The sequence below is a fragment of the Pavona decussata genome, unplaced genomic scaffold, assembly GCF_977016875.1.
Source record: "Pavona decussata unplaced genomic scaffold, jaPavDecu1.1 SCAFFOLD_120, whole genome shotgun sequence".
Classification (NCBI taxonomy): Eukaryota; Metazoa; Cnidaria; class Anthozoa; order Scleractinia; family Agariciidae; genus Pavona; species Pavona decussata.
In genome coordinates this window covers 992,501-1,001,563 of record NW_028145534.1, presented here as the reverse complement: position 1 = coordinate 1,001,563, position 9,063 = coordinate 992,501, and positions in this window count along the sequence as shown.

The window sequence follows — 9,063 nt, the reverse complement described above, 5'->3', positions numbered from 1 at the left end:
GAATAGCTGTTAAACATCCATCTCCTGGTCCAATTAATCCAATTCCATCATTAATTAACTCTTTGTAAACATCTTCCGGTATTTCATCATCATAAAATTCATCATACAAATAAGTGAAAACCAAAATGCTTTTCATCTTGGTTTCATATCTGACAAGCATTTCTGTTCCAAATCTTTTTCGATGATATGTTTCCAATTCACCCAATGAATTGTCAATGTATTCTTTCAATGTACGAAATTCTTTCATTATACAATTTGATTACAATATTTTTATTCCTCAGAATTGTCTGGTAATTGTATCCGAATATATTCAACAAAATACTTCATTGTCCAATCAGATGGATGATTGTTGAAGTAGCAATAATAGTTTTCAAATGACACATCAAAGAAGAATTCCAATTGACCAAATGATGATGACACCAAATCGGATTTCGAATGATGATATCTGTCATTTCTCCTGATATATGTGTTTGTCACAATAATTTCTTTCAATGTATTGATTCCTTCAATATCATCTTTACTCAATAATTTTATCCATTGGTAATTTGTTTTTGGTATTGTACCACTTTTTCTTCCTATTCTCATTGCAACTTGATTGTTAAGATATTCATTGACACCTTCAACCAATTCAGCTTTGAAAGCATTCAACAATTTGGTTATTTTTGCTTCAACTGCAACCATAATAGCATCCATTGGATCATCTTGTGATGCATCTTGTTTCAATTTATTTGCAAAAACTGTTATGGCTGTATCTATTTTTTCATCCACTTTTGGATATATTATTTTTTTAATTGATGAGTCCAACAACCCTTTTACATCATCATCCAATTGCACCATTGATTGCTGTATTTTTGTATTGATATATGGTTTCATCACATCTACATTGCTATTAATCAATTGTTGTGAAGAAATTGCATGATTTGAATTGACTCCATCTTTGATAACTAAATGTCTGTCTTCTGTATCCATATGACCATCATCATTAATATGTATTTCTTCTTTGTGTTGAAATTTATTTGATAAATCATATGTCACTGTAAATTCAATTTTATTTCCATCATCATCATCAAAAATATGATTTCCATTTTCATCTTCAACGAATGGCATTAAATTAATTATTTAGATAACAAGAGTTGATAATTCTAATTTGTATTGACCATTGTAAGACCTCCAAATAGAACGTCTTGTCTGAATATCAATGTGATCGATACCAGGAAAGTTTAGATTAGAATTCACATTAAGTAATTCCTACTTTCAAACCCAAATATAAACGAGTAGTGGTTCCTGAAGTGGGGATAAATTGTATGAAAGAATGGACTTCAGCTTGATTGCCTTTGATTGATATTTTTTTGATTTTTACTGGTCCTAATTTTAAATCATTACCAAAGTTATCTTTCAACGAACCACTTCTTATATTACCACCAATCAAAATACGACCTTCCAACCCAAGGACCCATTGTCTATTTGCTCCATCAGAATTTTCAACTGGATTTACCAAATTCAATATTTTTTTTATTTTGGAGATTTAAATTACCATTGTCATCTTTTTTAATATGATATCTATCGAAATAATTAGAGTATAATATTTTCAATTCAAAAGTTCCATTGACAGCAGTTCCTGCTCCAATATTGTCCAATATTGATATAGAATCAATACTTATGAATTTAATTGATTTTGGCATATTAAACGTGTTACTTCCATTGATTATGTTTCCTATTCTGTGATATGTGTCGGTATTTGATGTTTGTCCTTGCAGTTTCCCCCATAATCAATATTTGTGCATTTGAAACTGGTGTGTTGCTTGTCAAAACAACTGAATACATATTAAAATAAGTATTTCCTGAGACAGGAATATTGAAATTGTGAAAAACACCACTGGCAATAGTTCCAGTGTATTTCGTTTTGAATAAGTTGGTAAAATAACCCAAACTCATTGCTTCAGAATCATATATCGGATTCATTAAACCAGAAATAATCTTATTATTCATATCCAAATCGACTTGCATCTGCATATTTCCACTTTTATATTCAAACATTACATTGTCCAAGCCGTCATACACTCCTGGATACACACTATCTGACCAATCTTTCACCCCATAAAAAACCAGATGACATTGAACTGGAGTCGCTGAAGCTGTGCCATGCATCGTCAAATAGATGTAATCTGGAGTTTGTTTGCTGTTGTTATTGAATTGAACCAATAGCTTGCTATAATCAGTGAAATCACGTTGTACAGCTTTGTGGATGTATGCTTCAGAAGCATCACATGATAATTGAATATTGGTCATTTCTGGTGGAAAAAATTCGAACACAATTGTGTATGTCCCAATAGCAAGAGGATAAATATTGAAACCAATCCTTGACCTGTAATCATTACTTCCACTGTCTTTAATCAATGTCATATCGTAAGCTTTTTTATTCTGATGCGGGGATTGATTGAACTCAACTATGCCATTCACTGTGATATTATATTCTGAACTGCTTTCATTTATGTCGTATAAGTATTTGAATTCATTTGTTTTATGGCTGCTGACAAGATGACTTTGCTCCAATTTGTCCTCAAAATATTTTTTGCTGATTGCTGATGTTGGGTCAGTTGGAGCTCCAAGATATAACACTTGTCTTCTATTATCAGCCAGAGATTCATTGAATTGTATATTGTTTTGCATAACTCCTCCAGCTAATTTTGATAAAAAAATATGTTTAACGAAATTGAATATTTGCCACATCTTTGGCTGTAATTTGTGATAAATTAGTATCTGGAACTCTGATTGTGCCAGCAAATGTTTGTGGTGTTGTTTTGGTTAAAATAGCTGCATTTACACTTCCAAAAGATGGTATTTTACTGATTTCATTATCTACATATGCTTTAGTGGAAGCATCATTGGGATCGGAAGGATTTCCAAGAATCATTATTTTATGACCTCTCATATCTAAATCACCCCCAATAGCATTGGGTGTCAACCTGTTGAGAAAGTTATGGTCAACGTAGTATTTATTAACAGCATCATTATCATCAGTTGGTTGAGCCATATCTTTGATTTTATGATTGTCCATATCAAGGTCACTGTTTGAGACTTTTTGCAAATATTTGGTATCACAAAAACCTAAATTAACGACATCATATGTATTTTGTATATTGGCTCCAAGATTTGTGATCTGTTTGTTCCCCATAATCAGATCTCCAGTCATTGCAACACTGCCATCTTTTTGCAAATAATCTGATAAATCAGGTGATTGTATTTTTTTTATCTCATCATCGACATATTTTTTATTCGCCGCTTGATCGTTATTATTGGGTTTTAAAACATTAATATCAAAAAATGTTTTCCGTCCAGTAATATGTTGTTCTGTTGATGTAACCATTATTTCGCTTTTAGCTCGTCCACCATAACCATCAAAGTTTTGCAAATCTGGTATATGAAGATGAATGTTTTCATAAGACTGATGCTCAGTCAATAATCGAACATCATTGGAGCTACCAGCACCGCCTGGCGTGTCTTGTAGATAGATACTATTGGTATGAACACTACTAGTATTGCTGTAAATTACTGCTTTATCAGCTTGTACATTACCAGGAGCATTATCCAACAATTATATTTGGCTCTTTGTGACAACATCATTGGGACCAGCTCCTTGTTTAACATTAACAAGTTTTTTGTTTTGTATATCATAATTTCCATTTTGGGTTAATTTAAACCCTATTCCTTGAGGCCCAGCGGGTCCTTGGAGAGGAACCGTTCTGAATCCTCCTGTTCTGAAAGAAGACGATGAACTATGTTCGTTGAATATTCCCATTTATATCATTTGGTTATATTGTTCCATAAAAATTCCTGTTAATTCTCTTCATGGGCTTATCAACATATAGAAATGAAAATGGTTCTTTTGTTGCTTTTATGTATTTATCCTTGTCGACACCCAATTCACGGGATATCAGACTTCTTTCATTGCTGCTGGGAAAGTCATAGACACAGAAATGAGAGCAATTGAGTCAAATATCTTTCGGTGTTTTGTAAAACGATTGGCTCAGATAAATAACAGAGCAGTTCTTGTGTCTGCCACGAATGAAATAATCAATCAATGGCTTCTGGTTTTTTTCACAAATAAAGTCATCAAATATTACTATCTTCTGGGCATCATCATCCTTCAATTCCTCTACTGGAATTATATCATCATTGCTGCGAACAAGGACATTATACCCGACACTATTTGATATATCAGTCAATGTTTGAATCATATCCTTGTATTTTTGTTGCTCCAAATTTTTGGCATACAAATGTATTCTATCATAATACAAAAGTGGTTTCATCAGCATATGGTACAATAAATTTGTCTTTCCAGATCCTGAGTTACCACATATTAACATCCGAAAAGTGTCATTTGGCATATAACCATACAATCTTTTGAAATTAGTGTTTTTATCATGTCTGTCATAATTTGGGATTTCCATGTATATCAATACAGTAGATAAGTTGAGATAAGTTAATATAAGTTAATAATATAATGGATTTACAGAGATTAAAACAATTATCTGAAGCCAAGATTAAGGCTGGAACAATAACCAAACAAGTTAGAGATACATTGAAGGAGTACAAGCATGATAAACAAGATTTACAACAAGGTTTATCAGAAACGTTCAAACCAATTATTAAAGCTCAAGAGGAAACAAAACAAACTATTGATGAAAAACAGGACAAATTGATTGAACAATTGGAGAAAAACCAAAAAGCTATAACATCGGGTTTGGAAGACATTGCTATGTTAACTTATCAGCCTGAAACACAACTACAATCACCAGAAGCAAAGCTACCAATTGGCTATAAACCAACAATGTCACCCGATTTTGCATCTAATTTGGATGCTGGTTTTGATGTTGATGATATCCAAAAATTGATTCAATACGATCTTGCACCTCCGAGTTCTGTTCTCCAAGCTTCTATGCAAGGGGATATTGATATCAATGATTATGATGCTAATATTGGCAAGATGTTGAAAAAACTTGGAACAAAGACGGGTCCTTTATCAAAGGGCCAAGGAAAGACCAAGAATAAAGACAAAATTGATGACATTAATAAAGATATCAACTTATTGCAAAAATACAGAGGGCGCATTAAAATAATCCCAGAAGGAATGAAAACCATCAAAAAAGGTTCTGGTTATACTTAACCAAAGAGAAATGCATACAAAATATCATCTTATGGGCAATATGGTGGACTCAAGATTGATATTCCAAAATGAATAGGACAACTTAGACTTGTGGCAACAAAAGATAAACGCAAAGTAATGGACAAAAAGGTTGATTTCGATACAATCGATTTATTGACCAAGAGATTTAATTCAAAGAAGAAATACAGCGATATTGCCAAAATGGTATTTGATGAATTGAACCAACTCAGTGAGATTCCAATCCATAAATCCAGCAAAAAATTCAAGAAATTGGGCTCTGGTGTTGTTTATTTCAATGATGCTAATGATTTGATTGACAGAATGGAATTGCTTGGTGGATCCATTTTGGCTGGTAATAATGGAGTCAAAGAGGGATTTTCACAGATAGCCCATAAATTGAATCAACTTGGCTTGATAAACAACAAACAACTCATTGATTTATTGCAATAATATATAATGTAATGATATATGCAAGAAAGAGCGATACATATTTCATCTGTTAACCGACAAAAAATAGGTCGAAGTCGGCCTGAAGACTTTATTGTCAAATTTGATCCACCATTAAAGCTTGACACAACAATGAGACATGAGCTAGCTGTGGATCGAGTGTCAATGACATATTCATGGCATAATGTCAATGCAGGATACAACAATAATACAATCAAATACAGCCCAGATAATGGTACAAATTGGAAAACAATCACATTTGTTGATGGAATGTATTCATATGATGATCTTGATGATTATATCACTCAATCAATTATTCAAAATGGAGATAAACCATCTTCTGGAAAAGGAATCAATCTATATTTTGTGCTTTCATCACATAGAGTTGTCATTGAGCTAGACAACCAATGGAAGCTTGATATTAGAAGCTCTAATTTTGGAGCACTTATTGGATTTGAACCAAAGTTAATTACCCAAACTAAACACGGGACAAAATTGCCAAATATTACCAATGATGTTGACGTTTTGAACATTAAATGTGATATAATAACGGATAGCCTCAGTGATGGACGATTCACAAATACACTGATAATGATACCCACTGACAATTTAACAAGGAGTTATCCCTTTACTTTTGAGCCAAAAAGAACATTATTCAGCCCAGTTTCCAAATCAATTATTTCAGAAATGGGGATAACAGTGACTGACGCTTTGGGTCGGCCAATTGACTTGTATGGCATTGACTGGTTCATGAGCTTGATTCTCAGGTCTAGTTTAATATAATATATCAATATATGGTACGACAAAGTGCATTTAAACCACGTTTTGACCCAGAATTGGGTCGTTATGCGATGAAACATATTCATGGTGAAGGAATTATGGATGTTTTCAGATCAGTTGGATCAAAAATTTTCGGAAAAACGGCGAAAGAATTAGCCCAAAAAGGAGCCAAAACTGCAGCTGAAAAAGCAGTCACCAAAACTGGTGAATTTGCTGGTAATAAAGCAGGTGATAAAATAATTCAATTATTGAGCAAAAAACAACCTTCCAAAACAAAATCAGTGACAATGAGCCAACCAAAAATGGAGCAGCCACTGACTGATTTTCAAATAGCTGAGAGAGTCAATCAGATGATATCCGGTGGAAAACTCAAAAGAAGGAGAAAATGAAAATAATGTAACATATCTGTATAAATAAAATCATTCAGAAATCCAAAATATATTGAGAGATATGAGGATGTCTTCTTCCAATTGGAGACACCATTGAATACTGGTAATCCAGGGAATAATAGGTCACAAAAGAAAGATGGTTATCGTTTCGTAGTCGATAACACAGGAGAAGTGACCCCTTTTGATTGGTATAATGCAAGAATATCAGTTGGTTTCAAAGTCCAAACAATGACAAATGCAAATCTTGCAGATGAAGACCATAATGGTATTGTTAATGGCTCCCACAGTCTTATACATGATTTGGACATCAGGCTAAATGGTAAACATGTGTATGGTTGTAATGATGCAAATCATTGTGTAAATATTAAGAATCTATTGGAATATAGTCCAGTATATGCTCAATCAACAGCAACAAATGAGTTTTTCTATCTGGATACAAGCCGAAACGCTGAAGAACGATCGGCTGAAGATAACTACAATAAAGGATTTGCCACCAGAAAAGCACTTTTGGGTCTATCAGTGGTTGTCAATACAGAAATACCATTGAATCGATACTCATTCTTTGAAGCATTGATGGATGAGTTATTGCCATCAACAAGATTGGAATTAAATTTGCAGATTGAATCTGATACTATTCTAATATGGCAAGCTGGGGCTGATTGTCGTTTAATTATTACCAGAATGGAGCTTATTGTGCCACGAATCACTTTCAATTCAGAGGGGCAATCACTGTATATGATTCAGTTTTTGAAGCCACATAAATGGGTTTATTTGCAAGAAAACATTGAGAGAAGTAATTCTTCAACACAAAGAAGTGGCCATTTTCAGATAACAAGTGGGATTTCAAAGCCAAGGCATGTATTTGTTTTCATTATCAATGATGCAAATCTTAATGTACAAACAGCAAATCCATTTTTGTACAATACATTTAGTGTATCAACAGATCCCAGAAGATTGCTGAATTGTCATTTATCTGTGGCTAATGGCAATGAATATTCTGATGTACATTACACTCCAGAAGCTGATTTGACTCGAGTTTACAGAGATGTCCTCAAATATGTGCAAGCAAATAATGAATACAATCAAGGGACTTTGTTGAATATCAATAACTTCAAAACACTATTTCCATTCGTGTATCTCGATTTAACAAAACAAAAAATGGATATCAAAGATGGTACCACAAAGCTGACATTTCATTATGAATTATCTGGTACAACTGCAACTGCATATTCAGTTTATGCATTGACATTATATGAACAAGAAGCTGAGCTCATTCAGAAAGATGGAAAACTATTGTTTCGATAAATATGCTAATTGATTTTATACTCTATTCTAACCATTCAAAATGATATAAATCCAACTTAATTCCATCCAAAAAAATTTTATGTAACGTTAGTTATATAAAAGATATGACAACTTATCATTCACATGGAGTAAAACTATCAATTGGGCAAAAAGATAAACTTGCTCGGACTTTGAGAAACAATTCAGCAATAACAATAAGATTATCAAATTCTGAATTAACTGGACCGGATCAGCTGATGTTAACCAAAACACAAATAAATAGGCTGAAAAAGGCAATGCAATACAAAACTGGAGCAGATATTAAAATAAGCAAAACACAGATACGAAAAGCTGTACAACAAGGAGTCAGTCTTTGGTCATTATTATTCAAAATTGGCACAAGATTGCTACCAATGGCAGCAAAAGCAGTTGGACCATTAGCTACTGGAGCACTTTCTGGGCTTGCAAATGTGGGAGTCAATAACATATTTGGTAGAGGACAAGTTGGTGGTTTCCTCATTCCTCAAAACAAAATTGATCAATTAATAAAATACAAAGACTGGCTCACTGAAGCACAAAAGAAGCAAATTGTCAATGCAATACATACTGGTGGACAGATTGTAATTAAACCAACTAAGGCACAATCAGGAGGTTTTTTGGGTACTTTACTGGCTCCAATTGGCATTCCAATGGTTTTGAATGCATTAATGGGTAAAGGGTTACAGGTGGATAGATGTAGATCCAGAAGATCGGTTCCAGTTTTTGTTCCAAACACAACCAAAAAAGATGGTGGTTTGGTCCTGCCAGTTAATTATAGACCGCCTCCATTTTTCGGTACATGGGATCAATATGGCAAAGGAAAAAAAAGAGCAAAAAAGGAAAAGGTCTATTGTTAGGCAAAAACAGTCCATTCAAGGGGATTTCATTAATAGGAGACATTCTGTGAAATTCATAAATAAACCACTCAGTAACTTTGATATCATTGATTGGGTCAAA